Here is a 19,214-nt window from a genome sequence, read left to right as displayed (position 1 = left end):
TACGAGGTTCGGTAGTAACTTGATCAGAAGTTTCATGATCATCATCATTAGCTTCCTCACTTACTGGTGTAGTGTAACATCCCAAATTTTCAATTTGGAATGTTATACACTAGATCATCAATGCATATCATATTTTATTTGCTTTTGGTTTTGATCCTAGAAATTCTACGCAACTCAAGGACCCACGGAGAGAGTTGGGGATTTCGTTATTTTCATATTTGAGTTTTCTCAAATTTTGAGAATAGGATCATTTGATTTGATTTATTTTATCATCAATTATTTCTATTACAAAAATATGAGAGAGGGAATAAAATGACTTTCCCAAAATGAAGAAATATTGAGGATTTAATAATAAAATCAAATAAGATTTTATTTCGGAGTTTTTCGTTATTTTATTTGAATTTAGGAAAAATGTGTGTTTTTCAAAATTGCATTTAGGCCCCAAATAAATGTTCAACTTGTGCGGCTTGATTTTAGAAGCCCGGGAAAATTTATTTCGCGATTTTTGGAGTCGTTTAGTATTTCTTTTTATTTTTCTTCCGCGCGTAATTATTAAAAAAATGAACCGACCTACGGGCCGTGTCCGACCCGGACTCCGGCCCGACTCGCCCTTATAAGCCGGCCCACCCCAGGCCGAACCCTAGCCCCGAGCCGCCCCAAGCCCCGCCCGCCGCCGCCGCCACCATCGCCGCCGCCGGACGCCGCCACCTCGCCGCCGCACGCCGCCCGAGGTTGCCTCGAAATCCGCGTCGTTTTTTATTATTTTTTCCTAAAAACCATTCGGTTTTTCCGTTGGTTTTTCGTTGGTTTTTTTAGTTTCGGTTTTTTTAAGTAGATCGGTTTTCTGATTTATTTAATTAGCGAGCATTCGTCCGTTCGTTCGTTCTAACGAACGTTCGTCGTTTTTCTTTTTCTCGGATTAAACCCGCGATTTTTCTGATCGCGATTCCTGATCCGATTTTCGTTGTAGTATAACTTTTCGCTCGTTTATCCGATCAGGCGATTCAAGCGCCTGGAGTTTCGTCTCGAAACCCTCTATCCGTTTAACCAACTTAAACAAGTTTTTGCCACTGTAAAAATTGCCTTAGATCCAGATTAGTAGAACGAAGTTGTTTTCTTTCGCCGTTTGACTTTCGTTGCTTCGTTTGATTTGATTCTTTTTGCAAACCGGAGTTCTTAGGTTGAATTTTCTGGTTAGATCTCTTATTTGACTTTTACCTGTGCATTAGATGAGTACTTATTGTATGCTTGTTTGTTTGTTTGCGATAGAGTACCCGGAGTGCGCCCTTGTTACTTCGAATCTCTAGGTTTCGCGGGTCATCAGCAACGCAAGTAACACTTTGATCATACCTTTCCTACTACCCAGTTTTATTGCATTAGATCAATCCTCGAACATTGCATGATTAGGATCTAATTAAATTGTGGGATGGGAAGTAGATGAGGTAGTATCTATTACCTGTTTATTATCAAACCTTTGGGAATTACTTCTACGTTTGCTTATTGTGCCATGCTATGCTAGTAGACGTGGATTGGGTGAGTGATATCCATGATAGATGTGAGTATTGTTAATTAATGGTTTATTTAAGGTGGCAACTTAAACACACATCTGGGTGGATTGAGGCACCTAGGTAATCCAGGATTTGCCTGTTTTCTTTTGGACCGCCACCCAGGCTCAAAGGGATCATGAGATTATTCATGCTAGAAACTTCCATGTGCAGCCACAAGCTATTATGTGCTCTAGCATAGTTGACTAAGTCGTGCGAACTCTTACAGTGGTAGACTAGCAGATGTAGGGGATGTAGGTGGTACGGTCTACCCGATCGTAAGGTGCTAGCGCTTCTGAAAGACTATGTCTCGGTCATCCGTCTTCTCAAACACCGTGTAGTGCGAGAAACCAAACGGAGGTGATCGAGTCTTGTGGGGAAAAGTGCGCAAACCTCTGCAGAGTGTAATAAACTAATCATTATTAGCCATGTCCCTGGTTATGGACATCTTGAGTATCTAGTACCTAGATTATCATGTGAATCTCAACATGTTACTCTAAATTAATTATGTTGGGTTTTGTTTAATGATGATGTTTAATTGGGATTGAGAATGCTGTCAACCATTCTCAATGTTTAACAACTACCATGATAGTTAAATAAATTTATTCCTTTGAAGTAGGGAAAAATTGGCTTTATGCAAAACTGTAACCATAGAGCTTTCCACCAGCCAAATATGCATATAGTATAGTTGTTTCATTCCATTACTCTCTATGTGTTACCTTGCCAGCATATTCCATGTGCTGACCCGTTTCGGGCTGCAACGTTAATGTTGCAGACTTTTCAGACGACGATTAAGGAATCTTTAGGTCATGGTTCTATACTCAGTGGTGCCGTTGGAGTTGATGGACTCACTTATCTTCCAAGCCTACCGCTGCTATCTTTATTAGATGGCCTTAAGCCATATTTATTGTAATAGGTTCTCTATGGAGACACTCGATGTAATAAGTGTGTGATTGCTACTCTGTTATAAATCCTTCGAGTACTGTGTGGTGTCAGCGTTACTGATCTAGGGATGACACCGGAGCACAGAGATCAGACTGTTTGAGGTCTGGTTGCTACATGTAGGAATCACTGGAACTGATTTCAGTGATGTACTACTTTCCAATATGGGAGCAGGTACAATTACCTCATCAAGTTCTACTTTCCTTCCACTCACTTCTTTTGAGAGAAACTCCTTCTCTAGAAAGGGTCCATTCTTAGCAACGAATATCTTGCCTTCGGATTTTTGATAGAAGGTGTACCCAATAGTCTCCTTTGGGTATCCTATGAAGACATATTTCTCCGATTTGGGTTTGAGGTTATCAGGTTGAAGCTTTTTTACATAAGCATCGCAGCCCCAAACTTTAAGAAATGACAACTTGGGTTTTTTGCCAAACCACAGTTCATAAGGTGTCGTCTCAATGGATTTAGATGTGCCCTATTTAATGTGAATGCAGCCGTCTCTAAAGTATAACCCCAAAATGATAGCGGTAAATCAGTAAGAGACATCATAGATCGCACCATATCTAGTAAATTATGATTACGATGTTCGGACACACCATTACGCTGTGGTGTTCTGGGTGGCGTGAGTTGCGAAACTATTCCGCATTGTTTGAAATGAAGACCAAACTCATAACTCAAATATTCTCCTCCACAATCAGACCGTAGAAACTTTATTTTCTTGTTACGATGATTTTCCACTTCACTCTGAAATTCTTTGAACTTTCAAATGTTTCTAACTTATGTTTCATTAAGTAGATATCTACTCAAATTATCTGTGAAGGTGAGAAAATAACGATATCCACCGCGAGCCTCAATGTTCATTGGACCACTTACATTAGTATGTATGATTTCCAATAACTCTGTTGCTCGCTGCATTGTTCCGGAGAACGGAGTTTTAGTCATCTTGCCCATGAGGCATGGTTCGCAAGTACCAAGTGATTCATAATCAAGTGATTCCAGAAGTCCATCAGAATGGAGTTTCTTCATGCACTTTACACCAATATGACCCATACGGCAGTGCCACAAATAAGTTGCACTATCATTATCAACCCTGCATCTTTTAGCTTCAATATTATGAACATGTGTATCACTACTATCAAGATTTAGTAAAAATAGACCACTCATCAAGGGTGCATGACCGTAAAAGATATTAGTCATATAAATAGAACAACCATTATTCTCTGATTTAAATGAATAACCGATTCGCGTCAAACAAGATCCAGATATAATTTTTATGCTCAACGACGGCACCAAATAACAATTATTTAGGTCTAAAACTAATCCCGAAGGTAGATGTAGAGGTAGCGTGCCGACGGCGATCATATCGACTTTGGAACCATTTCCCACGTGCATCGTCACCTCATCCTTAGCCAATCTTCGCTTAATCCGTAGCCCATGTTTCGAGTTGCAAATATTAGCAACTGAACCAGTATCAAATATCCAGGCACTACTGCGAGTATTAGTAAGGTACACATCAATAACATGTATATCAAATATACTTTTCACTTTGCCATCCTTCTTCTCCGCCATATACTTGGGCCAGTTCCGCTTCTAGTGACCAGTCCCTTTGCAGTAGAAGCACTCAGTCTCAGGCTTAGGTCCAGACTTGGGTTTCTTCACTTGAGCAGCAACTGGCTTGCTATTCTTCTTGAAGTTCCCCTTCTTCCCTTTACCCTTTTTCTTGAAACTAGTGGTATTATTGACCATCAACACTTGATGCTCCTTGATTTCTACCTCCACAGCCTTTAGCATTGCGAAGAGCTCAGGAATCGTCTTGTCCATCCCTTGCATTTTATAGTTCATCATGAAGCTCTTGTAGCTTGGTGGAAGTGATTGAAGAACTCTGTCAATGAAACTATCATCAGGAAGATTAACTCCCAACTGAGTCAAGTGGTTGTGGTACCCAGACATTCTGAGTATATGTTCGCTGACAGAACTATTCTCCTCCATTTTGCAGCTCTAGAACTTATTGGAGACTTCATATCTCTCAATCTGGGCATTTGCTTGAAGTATTAACTTCAACTCCTCGAACATCTCATATGCTCCATGACGTTCAAAACGTCGTTGAAGTCCCGGTTCTAAGCCGTAAAGGATGTCACACTGAACTATCGAGTAGTCATCAGCTTTGCTCTATCAGGTGTTCACAACATCTGGCGTTGCTCCTGCAGCGGGTTTGTCACCTAGCGGTGCTTCCAGGACGTAATTCTTCTATGCAGCAATGAGGATAATCCTCAAGTTACGGACCCAGTCCGAGTAGTTGCTACCATCATCTTTCAACTTAGCTTTCGCTAGGAACGCATTTAAATTCAATGGAACAACATCACATGCCATCTATCTACAACAAAATAGACATGCAAAATACTATCAGGTACTAAGTTCATGATAAACTAAAGTTGAATTAATCAAATTACTTAAGAACTCCCACTTAGATAGACATCTCTCTAATCATCTAAGTGATCACGTGATCCATATCAAATAAACCATGTCCGATCATCACGTGAGATGGAGTAGTTTTCAATGGTGAACATCACTATGTTGATCATATCTACTATATGATTCACGCTTGACCTTTTGGTCTAAGTGTTCCGAGGCCATATCTACATATGCTAGGATCGTCAAATTTAACCCGAGTATTCTGCATGTGCAAAACTGGCTTGCACCCGTTGTATGTGAACGTAGAGCTTATCACACCCGATCATCTCGTGGTGTCTCGGCACGATGAACTGTAGCAACGATGCATACTCAGGGAGAACAATTGTACCTTGAAATTTAGTGAGAGATCATCTTATAATGCTACCGCCGAACTAAGCAAAATAAGATGCATAAAGGATAAACATCACATGCAATCAGTATAAGTGATATGATATGGACATCATCATCTTGTGCCTTTGATCTCCATCTCCAAAGCACCGTCATGATCACCATCGTCACCGGCTTGACACCTTGATCTCCATCGAAGCATCGTTGTTCTCTCGCCAACTATTACTTCTACGACTATCGCTACCGCTTAGTGATAAATTAAAGTAATTTACATGGCAATTGCATTTCATACAATAAATCGACAACCATATGGCTCCTACCAGTTGCCGATAACTATGTTACAAAACATGATCGTCTCATACAATAAATTTAGCATCATTTCTTGACCATATCACATCACAACATGCCCTGCAAAAACAAGTTAGACGTCCTCTACTTTGTTGTTGCAAGTTTTACGTGGCTTCTACGGGCTGAGCAAGAACCGTTCTTACCTACGCATCAAAAACCAGAACGCGGTATAGTGATTGCTTTTTGATCTTCAGAAAGAACCCTGTTCATTGAATCCAATTCAACTAAAGTTGGAGAAACTGACACCCACCAGCCACCCATGTGCGAAGCACGTCGGTAGAACCAGTCTCGCGTAAGCGTACGCGTAATGTCGGTCTGAGCCGCTTCACCCAACAATACCATCGAATCAAGAATCAAATAGTGACGGCAAGAAATATGTATATACCCACGCCCACAACTTCTTTTTGTTCTACTCGTGCATATAACATATACGCATAAACCTGGCTCGGATGCCACTGTTGGGAACGCAGAAATTTCAAAAAAATTCCTATGCACACGCAAGATCTATCATGGTGATGCATAGCAATGAGAGGGGAAGAGTTTTGTCCACATACCCTCGTAGACCGTAAGCGAAAGCGTTATGACAATGCAGTTGATGTGGTCATACGTCTTCGCGATCCAACCGATCCTAGTACCGAAAGTACGACACCTCCGCGATTTGAACACGTTTGTCTTGGTAACATCCCACGAACTCTCGATCCAGCTGAGTGTCGAGGGAGAGCTTTGTTAGCACAATGGCGTGATGATGGTGATGATGATGCTACCGGTGCAGGGCTTCTCCTAAGCACTACAATGATATGATTGAGGTAGATTATGGTGGAGGGGGGCACCGCACACGGCTAAGGGGTCAATGATCAACTTGTGTGTCCTAGGGTGCCCCCTGCCTCGTATATAAAGTAGAAAGGGGGGAAGCCGGCCGACCCTTGGGGTGCGCCAAGGAGTGGAGGAGTCCTCCTCCTAGTAGGAGTAGGACTCCCCCTTTCCTAGTCCAACTAGGAGGAGGAAGGGGGAAGGAAGGAGAGGAGAAGGGAGAAGGAAAGGGGGCGCCGCCCCCCTTTGCTAGTCCAATTCGGACTAGAGTGGGAGGGGCGCGTGGCCCTGCCTTGGCCGGCCCCCTCTCTCTCTCCACTAAGGCCCATGTGGCCCATTAGTTCCCCGGGTGGGGTTCCGGTAACCCTCCGGCACTCCGGTTTTCTCCGAAATCACCCGGAACACTTCCGGTGTCCGAATATAGCCGTCCAATATATCAATATTTATGTCTCGACCATTTTGAGACACCTCATCATGTCCGTGATCACATCTGGGACTCCAGACTATTTTCAGTACATCAAAACACATAAACACATAATACCGATCATCACCGAACGTTAAGCGTGTGGACCCTGCGGGTTCGAGAACTATGTAGACATGACCGAGACACGTCTCTGGTTAATAACCAATAGCAGAACCTAGATGTTCATATTGGCTCCCACATATTCTATGAAGGTCTTTATTGGTCAAACCGCATAACGATATACGTTGTTCCCTTTGTCATCGGTATGTTACTTGCCCGAGATTCGGTCGTCGGTATCTCAATACCTAGTTCAATCTCGTTACTGGCAAGTCTGTTTACTCGTTCCGTAATGCATCATCCCGCAACTAACTCATTAGTCACATTTCTTGCAAGGCTTATAGTGATGTGCATTACCGAGAGGGCCCAGAGATACCTCTCCGATACGTGGAGTGACAAATCCTAATCTTGATCTATGCCAACTCAACAAACACCATCAGAGACACCTGTAGAGCATCTTTATAGTCACCCAGTTACATTTTGACGTTAGATAGCACACTAAGTGTTCCTTCGGCATTCGGGAGTTGCATGATCTCACAGTCATAGGAACATGTATAAGTTATGGAGAAAGCAATAGCAACAAACTAAACGATCATTGTGCTAAGCTAATGGATGGGTCAAGTCAATCACATCATTCTCCAATGATGTGATCCCGTTAATCAAATGAAAACTCATGTCTATGGTCAGGAAACATAACCATCATTGATTCAACAAGCTAGTCAAGTAGAGGAATACTAGTGACACTCTGCTTGTCTATGTATTCACACACATGTACTAAGTTTCTGGTTAATACAATTCTAGCATGAATAATAAAAATTTATCAGGATATAAGTAAATATAAGTAACAACTTTATTATTGCCTCTAGGGCATATTTCCTTCAGGAGGTTGGTAGGAGTTAACCATCGTGCGCCCCCGACCTTCACACAAAGAAAGACACTCAATAATAAATCATGCTCCAACTTCTTAGCATAATAGAGACCATACGTGCATGCTTCGGGAATCACAAACCTTAACACCAATATTCTTACGAAACCACAATCATTCACTAGTACCTCCCACATATCACCATCTTTATATCGCAAAACTATTGCAAGGAATCAAACTTATCATATTCTGTGATCTACATGAAAGTTTTTATTATATCCCTCTTGAATACCTATCATATTAGGACCTAATTCATAACCCGTGTTAATTCCCATTACTATTATTAATTCTCAAAAAGATATAAGTGAAGCATGGGAGTGCAACTATTTTTGAAAAAAATATAACCACCATCGTCCTCTAAAAAATATAAGTGAAGCACTAGAGCAACTGACTACCTCAAAAGATATAAGTGAAGCACATAGAGTATTCTAACAAATCATGAATAATGTGTATACCTCTCAAAAAGGTGTGTCTAGCTAAGAAGAGTGTGACAAACTAAAAAGAAAACAAAGCAAAGACTCATATAATACATGATGCTCCAAGAAAAACTCATATCCTGTGATGAATAAAAATATACTTCCAAGTAATATTACCAATAGTTGGTAGAAGAAAGAGGGGATGCCTTTCGGGGCATCCCCGAGCTTAGATGCTTGGGAGTCCTTGAATATTGCCTTGGGTGCCTCGGGCATCCCAAAGCTTAGGCTCTTGCCACTCCTTATTCCTTCATGCATCGGGATCTCACTCAAAACTTCAACACATAAAAATCAACAAAAACCTTCAAGAGATCCATTAGTACAACAAGCAAATCACCACTTTAGGTGTTGTTGTAAACCCATTCATATTTTATTATTGCATTATACCTAATGTCTTGTAAATTCACCATGGCTTATACCCCCCGATACAATCCATAGATTTACCAAAACTAGCAAACAACGCAACAGAAACAGAATATGTAAAAAACATAATAGTGTGTAATAATTCAAACAATGACCTTACTTCCGTATCTCCAAAAATTCTGAAAAATTAGGAAAGCATGGGATATTTGTGTATCAATCATGTGTAAAACATTCAAAATTTTATGACACTCCAGCTAATCTCAGCAATTCTTCTACTGGGCGCAAAAGTTTCTATTTTTTCACAGAATCAAAGCAACTACCATCCAAATCATCCCAAAGGCTTTACTTGGCACAAAAACTAATTAAAGCACAAAAACACAACCATAATAGTAGCATAATTGTGTGCACACCAAAAAATAGTAAGATAACTAGAAAAATAAGATAACTATTGTGTTGCCTCCCAACTAGTGCTATTGTTTTACGCCCCTAGCTAGGCATAATGCATAGTTTCAAGTGTTGTAATCTTTCAAGTTAATCCCATAGGAGGCCATCATAATAGATTCATATGGTGGCTTAATTCTTTTTCTAGCTAAGAAAGTGTTCCATACCCTTCTTTAACAGAAATTGAAATCTTATATTCCCTTCTTTCATATCAACAATAGCACCTATGGTACATAAGAACGCCCTACCAAGTATTATGTGACAAGATGGATTGCAATAAATATCAAGGACACTATAATCAACGGGCACATAATTCCATTTGCAGGAATAAGAAACATCATTTATTCTACCCAAGCGTTTCTTAATAGTGGAATCTAAAGGAAATTTGCCCTAGAGGCAATAATAAAGTTGTTATTTATATTTACTTATATCATGGTAAATGTTTATTATTCATGCTAGAATTGTATTAACCGGAAACTTGATACATGTGTGAATACATAGACAAAACAGAGTGTCCCTAGTATGCCTCTTCTTGACTAGCTCGTTAATCAAAGATGGTTAAGTTTCCTGACTGATACGTCTCCCACATATCTATAATTTTTTATTGTTCCATGCTATTATATTATCTGTTTTGGATGTTTAATGGGCTTTAATATGCTCTTTTATATTATTTTTGGGACTAACCTACTAACAGGAGGCCTAGTGCCAATTTCTGTTTTTTTTACTATTTTAGAGTTTCGTAGAAAAGGAATACCAAACGGAGATCCCATCTTGGGGCCTCTTTCGACGATCTGCCAGAGGGGGAATCGATCACGGAGGTAATAAAAAGATGGGGTTTATATCATATTGCTTGAGTTTATCCCTCTACATCATGTCATCTTGTCTAATGTGTTAATCCGTTCTTACGAACTTAATACTCCAGATGCATGCTGGATAGCGGTCGATGTGTGGAGTAATAGTAGTAGATGGAGTATCGTTTCGGTCTACTTGTCGTGGACGTGATGCCTATATACATGATCGTGCCTAGATATTCTCATAATTATGCAATTTTCTTTCAATTGCTCGGCAGTAATTTGTTCACCCACCGTAATACTTATGTTATCTTGATAGAAGCCACTAGTTAAACCTACGGCCCCCGGGTCTATCTTTTTATCATATAAGTTTCCAATCTATTTTAATTTGCAATCTTTATCATAAAAATACCAAAAATATTTATCTTATTATTATTATCTCTATCAGATCTCAGTCTCGTAAAACCTATGGCCCCTTGTAGCTCCACCAACCTACTTCTTCCTCCTATATATATCCATATACCTCAAAAACATCCAGGAGCACCACGAAACCCTATTTCCACCGCCGCAACCTTCTGTACCCAAGAGATCCCATCTTGGGGCCTTTTCCGAAGCTCCGCCGGAGGGGGAATCAATCACGCAGGGCTTCTACATCAACACCATAGCCTCTCTGATGATGTGTGAGTAGTTTACTTCAGACCTTCAGGTCCATAGTTATTAGCTAGATGGCTTCTTCTCTCTCTTTGGATCTCAATACAATGTTCTCCTCAATCTTTTTGGAGATCTATGTGATGTAACTCTTTTTGCGGTGTGTTTGTCGAGATCCGATGAATTGCGGGTTTATGATTAAGTTTATCTATGAACAATATTTGATTCTTTTCTGAAATCTTTTATGTATGATTGGTTATCTTTGCAAGTCTCTTCGAATTATCAGTTTGGTTTGGCCTACTAGATTGATCTTTCTTGCAATGGGAGAAGTGCTTAGCTTTGGGTTCAATCTTGCGGTGTCCTTTCCGAGTGGCAGCAGGGGCAGCAAGGCACGTATTTTATTGTTGCCATCAAGGATAAAAAGATGGGGTTTATATCACATTGCTTTAGTTTATCCCTCTACATCATGTCATCTTGCTTGATGCGTTATTCTGTTCTTATGAACTGAATACTCCAGATGCATGCTGGATAGCAGTCGATGTGTGGAGTAATAGTAGTAGATGCAGAATCGTTTCGGTCTACTATGCCTATATTCATGATAATTGCCTTAGATATCTTCATAACTATTCACTTTTCTATCAATTGCTCGGCAGTAATTTTTCACCCACCGTAATACATGCTATCTTGAGAGAAGCCACTAGTGAAACCTATGGCCCCGGGTCTCTTTCTTATTATATTGCATCTCTTTTATTTACACCGCATCTTGTTTACTATTTTGCAATCTTTAATTTCCAATATATACAACAAAAATACCAAAAATATTTAGTTTACTATCTTTATCAGATCTCACTTTTGCGAGTGACCGTGAAGGGATTGACAAGCCCTTTATCACGTTGGTTGCAAGGTTCTTGATTGTTTGTGCAGGTACTAGGTGACTTGTATGTTGTCTCCTACTGGATTGATACCTTGGTTCTCAAAACTAAGGGAAATACTTATGCTACTTTGCTGCATCACCCTTTCCTCTTCAAGGGAAAACCAACGCATGCTCAAGAGGTAGCAAAAGGATTTCTGGCGCCGTTGCCGGGGAGATCTACGCCAAGTCAATACATACCAAGTACCCATCATAAACTCTTCTCCCTCGCATTACATTATTTGCCATTCGCCTCTCGTTTTCCTCTCCCCCACTTCTAGAACGATTTTTGAAAACCTTTGCCTTTTCTTCGCCCCTCTTCCATTCGTCTCTTTTCGCTGGCCTCTTGTGTGTTCGTTCTTATTGCGGTTTGTTGCCATCATGTCTGAAACTGGGGAGGTTATCGTTGAAAAGGATAGTAGTAACAATGGGGGAAACTTTGATGCTTTTGATAATCCTCATAAAGAACCTACTATTTTACACACAAAAAAGTTTCGGATTGGTAGTGGTAATATTATTGGAAAAGGAGTTATTCAAGATTTCTTTACTTGCGTCCGTGCTTTACCCACTATGGGTGGGTTTATTCTTCATAGAACTAGTAGTCTTGCGGATGCTATATCATTGCTCATGGTTGAACTTGAAAGACAATTTATCCACATGCATCCTTCCATACAAAGGATTTTTCTAGAATTTTCCAATATTGAGCATTCTTCTGTTAAGCGAGCAGCTACCATCTTTTTAGCACATGAGTTCAGATTTATAATAAAATTGGCCAATGAAATTTTTGCGCATTATAGGGTGGATGCTGGCCGTCCTCCCATAGAAGTAATCCTTTTTAATCAAGAAGACATAATACGTTTACGATCTTTAGATCATGTTGCTTATAATGAAAACCTTAGAAAAAAGGTTCCGACCGATGTTCTAATTGACAGGATTTCTAAACTTAATGATAATTTTGCTATTCAGAACAATGGATTAGGTTTTTCTCTTGAACAAAGGCTCATGACTTTTTGCCAAAAGAATGCTTATAATGATGAATTGGTTGTGCAATGTGAGGGGCCAAAGGAGGAACCAATACCTCCCGAGCTTGATCTTGGGGACTTTTGTCCCATCAAATTTAGCCCTTTTGATTACTTTTTCCTACCAAAAAGAAAACTTGTTGTTGAACGTAGGGAGTATGAGATGAATTTTCGTGATTTGCCCTATCATTATTATGGCAATACCTAGATCTATTCTTGTTTTTATGCCTAGCTAGGGGCGTTAAACGATAGCGCTTGTTGGGAGGCAACCCAATTTTATTTTTGTTCTTTGCTTTTTGTTCATGTTTAGTAATAAATAATTCATCTAGCTTCAGTTATGATTGTTTTTTATGTTTTAATTAGTGTTTGTGCCAAGTAAAGCCTTTAGGATCTTCTTGGGTGATTGTTGTTTGATCTTGCTGATAAAAACAGAAAGTATGCGCTCACGAAAATAATTATCAGTTTTTACCAGAGAGCGATAAAATACCAATTCCAACTTCAGTAGATCAATATAATTCCTATCCTGGTCTACCTAATTTTTAAGAATTTTTGGAGTTCAGAAGTATTCGGAACCTCCAGATTGCTACAGACTGTTCTGTTTTTGACAGATTCTGTTTTTCGCGTGTTGTTTGCTTATTTTGATGAATCTATGAGTAGTATCGGGGGGTATGAACCATAGAGAAGTTGGAATACAGTAGGTTTAACACCAATATAAATAAAGAATGAGTTCATTACAGTACATTAAGTGGTGGTTTATTTTCTTATACTAACGGAGCTCATGAGATTTTTTATTGAAATTTTGTGTTGTGAAGTTTTCAAGTTTTTTGGTAAAGATTTGATGGATTTTGGAATAAGGAATGGAAAGAGCCTAAGATTGGGGATTCCCAAGGCACCCCAAGGTAAAATTCAAGGACAACCAAAAGCCTAATCTTGGGGATGCCCTGGAAGGCATCCCCTCTTTCGTCTTCGTCTACCGGTAACTTTACTTGAGGCTATATTTTTATTCACCACATGATATGTGTTTTGCTTGGAGCGTCTTGTATGATTTGAGTCTTTTCTTTTTATTTTACCACAATCATCCTTTCTTTACACACCTTTTGGGAGAGACATGCATGAATCGGAATTTATTAGAATACTCTATGTGCTTCAGTTATATCTTTTGAGCTAGATAATTTTGCTCTAGTGCTTCGCTTATAACTTTTTAGAGCACGGTGGTGGTTTTATTTTATATAAATTATTGATCTTCATGCTTCACTAATATTATTTTGAGAGCCTTTTAGAACAGCATGGTAATTTGTGATGGCTATAAAACTAGTCCTAATGTGATGGGCATCCAAGATAGGTATAATAAAAACTTTCATATAAAGTGCGTTGAATACAATGAGAAGTTTGATGCTTGATGATTTTTTTGAGATATGAGGATGGTGATATTAGAGTCATATTAGTAGATTAATTGTGAATTTGAGAAATACTTGTGTTGAGGTTTGCAAGTCCCATAGCATGCACGTATGGTAACCGTTGTGTAACAAATTTCAAGCATGAGGTAATTCTTTGATTGTCTTCCTTATGAGTGGCGGTCGGGGATGAGCGATGGTCTTTTCCTAGCAATCTATCCCCCTAGGAGCATGCACGTAGTGCTTGGTTTTGATGACTTGTATATTTTTGCAAGAAGTATGTGAGTTCTTTATGGCTAATGTTGAGTCCATGGATTATACGCACTCTCACCCTTCCACCGTTGCTAGCCTCTCTAGTACGGCACAACTTTCGCCGGTACCATAAACCCACCATTTACCTTCCTCAAAACAACCACCATACCTACCTATTATGGCATTTCCATAGCCATTCCGAGATATATTGCCATGCAACTTTCCACCGTTCCATTTATTATGACACGCTTCATCATTGTCATATTGCCTTGCATGATCATGTAGTTGACATCGTATTTGTGGCAAAGCCACCACACCAGCACGTCGCCCACACCGCGCCACACCTTCATTACTATTGAGTTGGGTTTACCAACTCATCTTATGCTATATAGTAGTGGTAGACTAATATATTTTATTCTAGGAAAAAACTACCTTTATGCAAAAACTAAACTTAGAGCTTCCCATCAGCCGAATTGCGTGTACAAGTAGGTTCATTTATTCTTATGATGTGACTTGCCAATACATTCAATGTACTGACCAACAGGGCTACAACGTCTTATCTTGCAGGAATTTCTACGACGAGTAAGAGTTACGTTGTAGGGTTACGGTCTACACTCAACTTGCCCTTGGCGTTGATGGGACTCCACACTCGTTCGTTTGTTTTCGCTGAGACTTATGACGTATATATCAGTTTTTCGTTATTTATACATGTGATTGCACTTTGATATATACATTGATGTACTGTGTGTGCCAGCATACCGATCCAGGGATGGCACAGATACACAGAGGCTTGACCGTTTGAGGTCGGGTCGCTACAGAGATGGTATCAGAGCACATGTTGACTATAGGACGTGCCCCTAGAAGAAGGAAGGCCCTCAGGAAAGGATTTCTTTAAAACTTAATTTTCAAAAAGATCATTTACCTCTCTTCTTTTCTGAGCTTTATCAAATATTCCCTTTGTAGTTAGACAATACCTTGTTCCCTTTGGACCACACGGAGGATGAACTGGAGCCACTCCGAGAACGACAAGATATCAGACTTCACCATACACTAGAAGAATTGAAGCTACAATAGTCGAAGCCTCTAAAGAATTGAAGAATTTGAAGATACTGACATATTCCAAGATTTATGTGAACTTTAGAGGACCAAACCCCTGCTGTATACTCACGTTAGATGTGATGTTTGTGAGCTGTCATTGTTTGATGTTTTTCCTGATAGCCACAAATAAAACTTATGTTCAAAACTATATTGTGTGTATTGTGTGTATTGTGTGTATCTCTCTCTATCCCTCTTATCTCATCCCAAAACCCTTGGACCCAATAGATGATGAATGAAGATGGACTTGTATTCTCTGGACCGATCACTCGGTTGGAGGCAGAGCTATGGATTCAAAACATGGAGAATCACTTCGGGAGCAATTTGGTTGCAAGGAGTTATGAGGTTCAATACGCTCTTCAGTACTTTACAAAAAGTGCTACAACCTGGTGGAAAATGCATCAGGCCATACAAGGATATAATGGGGCGAAAACTTGGGAGGAATTGAAGAAGACTCTATTGGGATCCCGTCTTATCCGGAAGCACGGTGATAAACTGATGAAGGAACCTTGTGCCTGCAAGATATGCGGAGAAATAGGACACACCCATGAAGAACACAAGGATGGATGCCCTCATTGTGAAGGAAATCACAAAGTGGAAGAATGCCCAACTAGGCAGGTTACTTGTTTCTTGTGTGAAGGAACTACACACTACCTTGCCTAGTGTCATATTTACCCCAAGGTATAAGAAATTACCAAGAAGCAGAAGGAAGCAATGAAAGAAGCCCTCAGGGAAAGTTTAAAAGAACCTGTGATGAAGGAAGATGTTGACGACCCTGATGGAGAGAGCCTAAACAGATTTTACTCCAATGCCTGCTATTCATGTGGAGAATAAGGACATTTTTCACAGGATTGCACGAAGCAAAGCCAAGAGTATCTGGGAGACTTCCTGATAGAAGAAGTGTAGTTTGATCCCCAAGAGATAGAAGAATTGATCGGAACAAAGAAGTCAAGGAAGAGAAAGAGCATGTATCCCTAGAACAACCCAATTTCTATAGAAAAGGACATGAGTCATATCACTTGTTACAGGTGCAAGGATTTAGGTCATTATGCTAGCAAATGCCCAGCAATGAAGCCAAGGACCCAAGGAGCCAAGATAACCACCAAGAAGCCTCTAGATTTGTTTGATGTCATTTGTTTACGTTGCAAAGGAGTAGGACATTTTGCCAGAGAATGTTCAGACCCAAGGAAAGCTGAGTAGTTGAGATCTTGATATTTGGAATAAAGCATGTAATAAATGTGGAACACACTTTTATTTTCATCGGGGATGTTGAGTTGAGTTATGAAATGGAAAGTGTAATAGCTCGTGAAGCAATAAAAGTTGATATGTTTGGAATCTCATATGAGGTGTCGTGAGTTGTTTGTTGATTGTGAGTACCTTTCTCGCTATCTCACCCAGACTAAAACCTTGAACCCATGGACAAGCTGACCCCAAACTCTTCCCAGAAAAACAACCACATTTCATCCGAGGAAATACATACATTATTCTGAGTACCCCTTCTATCTTATACCTTCAGATGACAACCTTTTACGAGTCTTTTCTCAAGGGCCCAGAAACGATCATGACCCTGACTAGTGATCAGGATTACCCAAAAATCCTGAAGGACATGATGAAGCATATTAATTTTGAAGGAGATGCAGTCTACAAGGGTTATCCTTTCATGGAGAAGGGAGTTAAACTTTGGTATGTGGAGGTACACCTCCACCGTGTGAAGAGAGTTTGCCCAGACTACGGGTCAATACTTTTTCATCTCTTGAGTACCACGGGCAACATTCTTTGACTCTATTCGTGAAGCTACTTTGCAAGCCATACATTAGATTGGAGAAATACTTGAAGCAAGACTCTGTCACACTCAGGAATACCGGAGTAAGGTCCATGCAGAGATGATGGAGATGAAGCTCATGGACACCATGATGAAGCAAAAGGTCAATGATTTCAAGGATCACATCGCACAATTCCAATGCGTCTAAAACATCTTCAAGTAGTGAAAATGAATAAAGATGGAAGTAATGCTTGACCATACCAAACTATGTGGATGTCAGCTTTTGTAATATAGTACTTTTGAAATTTGAGTTTTGAGTAGTCGTTAAAGATATAATAAAGGATTTGATATGAAGAGAATATGAATTATGGATGAACCAGTGCATTGCGGTACTTTTCTGTGTGAACACTTGACCAATGGAAAAAAATGTATTCCATAGAGTGGAGTTTAGACAAATGAGTTGGAGTTTGGTTTTAGTTATGATGGTTACCCCAAGAGTATGAAGGAATGAAGTACTATTGGATTTAAAGGAGATATAATGTTGGAATATGGAACAACAGTAACTCCAAGGATGAGTTATAGATATACAAGTATTGAAGTGGGCCATAACCCACAGGACCTAGGATTTAAAAGGAACAAGCACAATCTTATTGAAGAAAAGAATTCTAGAAGCAGTTGTGATTTCATCAAGAGACATTTCACAGGAGGTTACGTAAACCCGAGAGTTGTGAAGAAACGATAGAGTTTTCTTTGGCTTGCAGAACCAATGGATTTACCCGAACCCAGTTCGTGGAGAAGAGAAGTTCTGCAATGCTTGTGAGGATTCCCAAGTTTTCTGAATTGCTGTTTTTTTGCCTATTTTAGGGTTTCGCGGAAAAATAATATCAAACGGAGTCCAAATGGAATGAAACCTTCGGGAACATGATTTTCAGAACGAACATGATCCGGAGGACTTCGACCCTACGTCAAGACATCAACCAGGAGGCCACGAGGTAGGGGGGCGCGCCTACCCCCCTAGGCGTGCCCTCCACCCTCGTGGGCCCCCTGTTGCTCCAACGACGCACTCCTTCCTCCTATATATACCTACGTACCCCCAAACTACCAGATACGGAGCCAAAACCCTAATTCCGCCGCCATAACTTTCTGTATCCATGAGATCACATCTTGGGGCCTGTTCTGAAGCTCCGCCGGAGGAGGCATCGATCACGGAGGGCTTCTACATCAACATCAAAGCCCTTCCGATGAAGTGTGAGTAGTTTACCTCAGACATACGGGTCCATAGTTATTAGCTAGATGGCTTCTTCTCTCTTTTTGGATCTCAATACAATGTTCTTCCCCTCTCTTGTGGAGATCTATTCGATGTAATCTTCTTTTGTGGTGTGTTTGTTGAGACCGATGAATTGTGGGTTTATGATCAAGTTTATCTATGAACAATATTTGAATCTTCTCTGAATTCTTTTATGTATGTTTGGTTATCTTTGCAAGTCTCTTCGAATTATCAATTTGGTTTGGCCTACTAGATTGACCTTTCTTGCAATGGGAGAAGTGCTTAGCTTTGGGTTCAATCTTGTGGCGTCCTTTCCCAGTGACAGTAGGGGCAGCAAGGCACGTATTGTATTGTTGCCATCAAGGATAAAAAGTTGGGGTTTATTTCATATTGCATGCGTTTATCCCTCTACATCATGTCATCTTGCTTAAAGCGTTACTCTGTTCTCTTGAACTTAATACTCTAGATGCATGCTGGTAGCGGTCGATGTGTGGAGTAATAGAAGTAGATGCAGACAGGAGTCGGTCTACTTGTCTCGGACGTCATGCCTATATACGTGATCATACCTAGATATTATCATAACTATGCTCAATTCTGTCAATTGCTCAACAGTAATTTGTTTACCTGTCGTGAATACTTATGCTCTCGAGAGAAGCCACTAGTGAAACCTATGGCCCCCGGGTCTATCTTCCATCATATTAATCTTCCAATGCTTAGTTATTTCCTTTGCCTTTTATTTTACTTTGCATCTTTATCATAAAAATACCAAAAATATTATCTTATCATATCTATCAGATCTCACTCTCGTGAGTGACCGTGTAGGGATTGACAACCCCTTATCGTGTTGGTTGCGAGGATTTATTTGTTTGTGTAGGTACGAGGGACTCATGCGTGGCATCCTACTGGATTGA

The sequence above is a fragment of the Triticum aestivum genome, chromosome 3A (genome assembly GCF_018294505.1).
Source record: "Triticum aestivum cultivar Chinese Spring chromosome 3A, IWGSC CS RefSeq v2.1, whole genome shotgun sequence".
In the NCBI taxonomy this organism is placed as follows: domain Eukaryota; kingdom Viridiplantae; phylum Streptophyta; class Magnoliopsida; order Poales; family Poaceae; genus Triticum; species Triticum aestivum.
Note: the sequence above shows the minus strand (reverse complement) of the source record.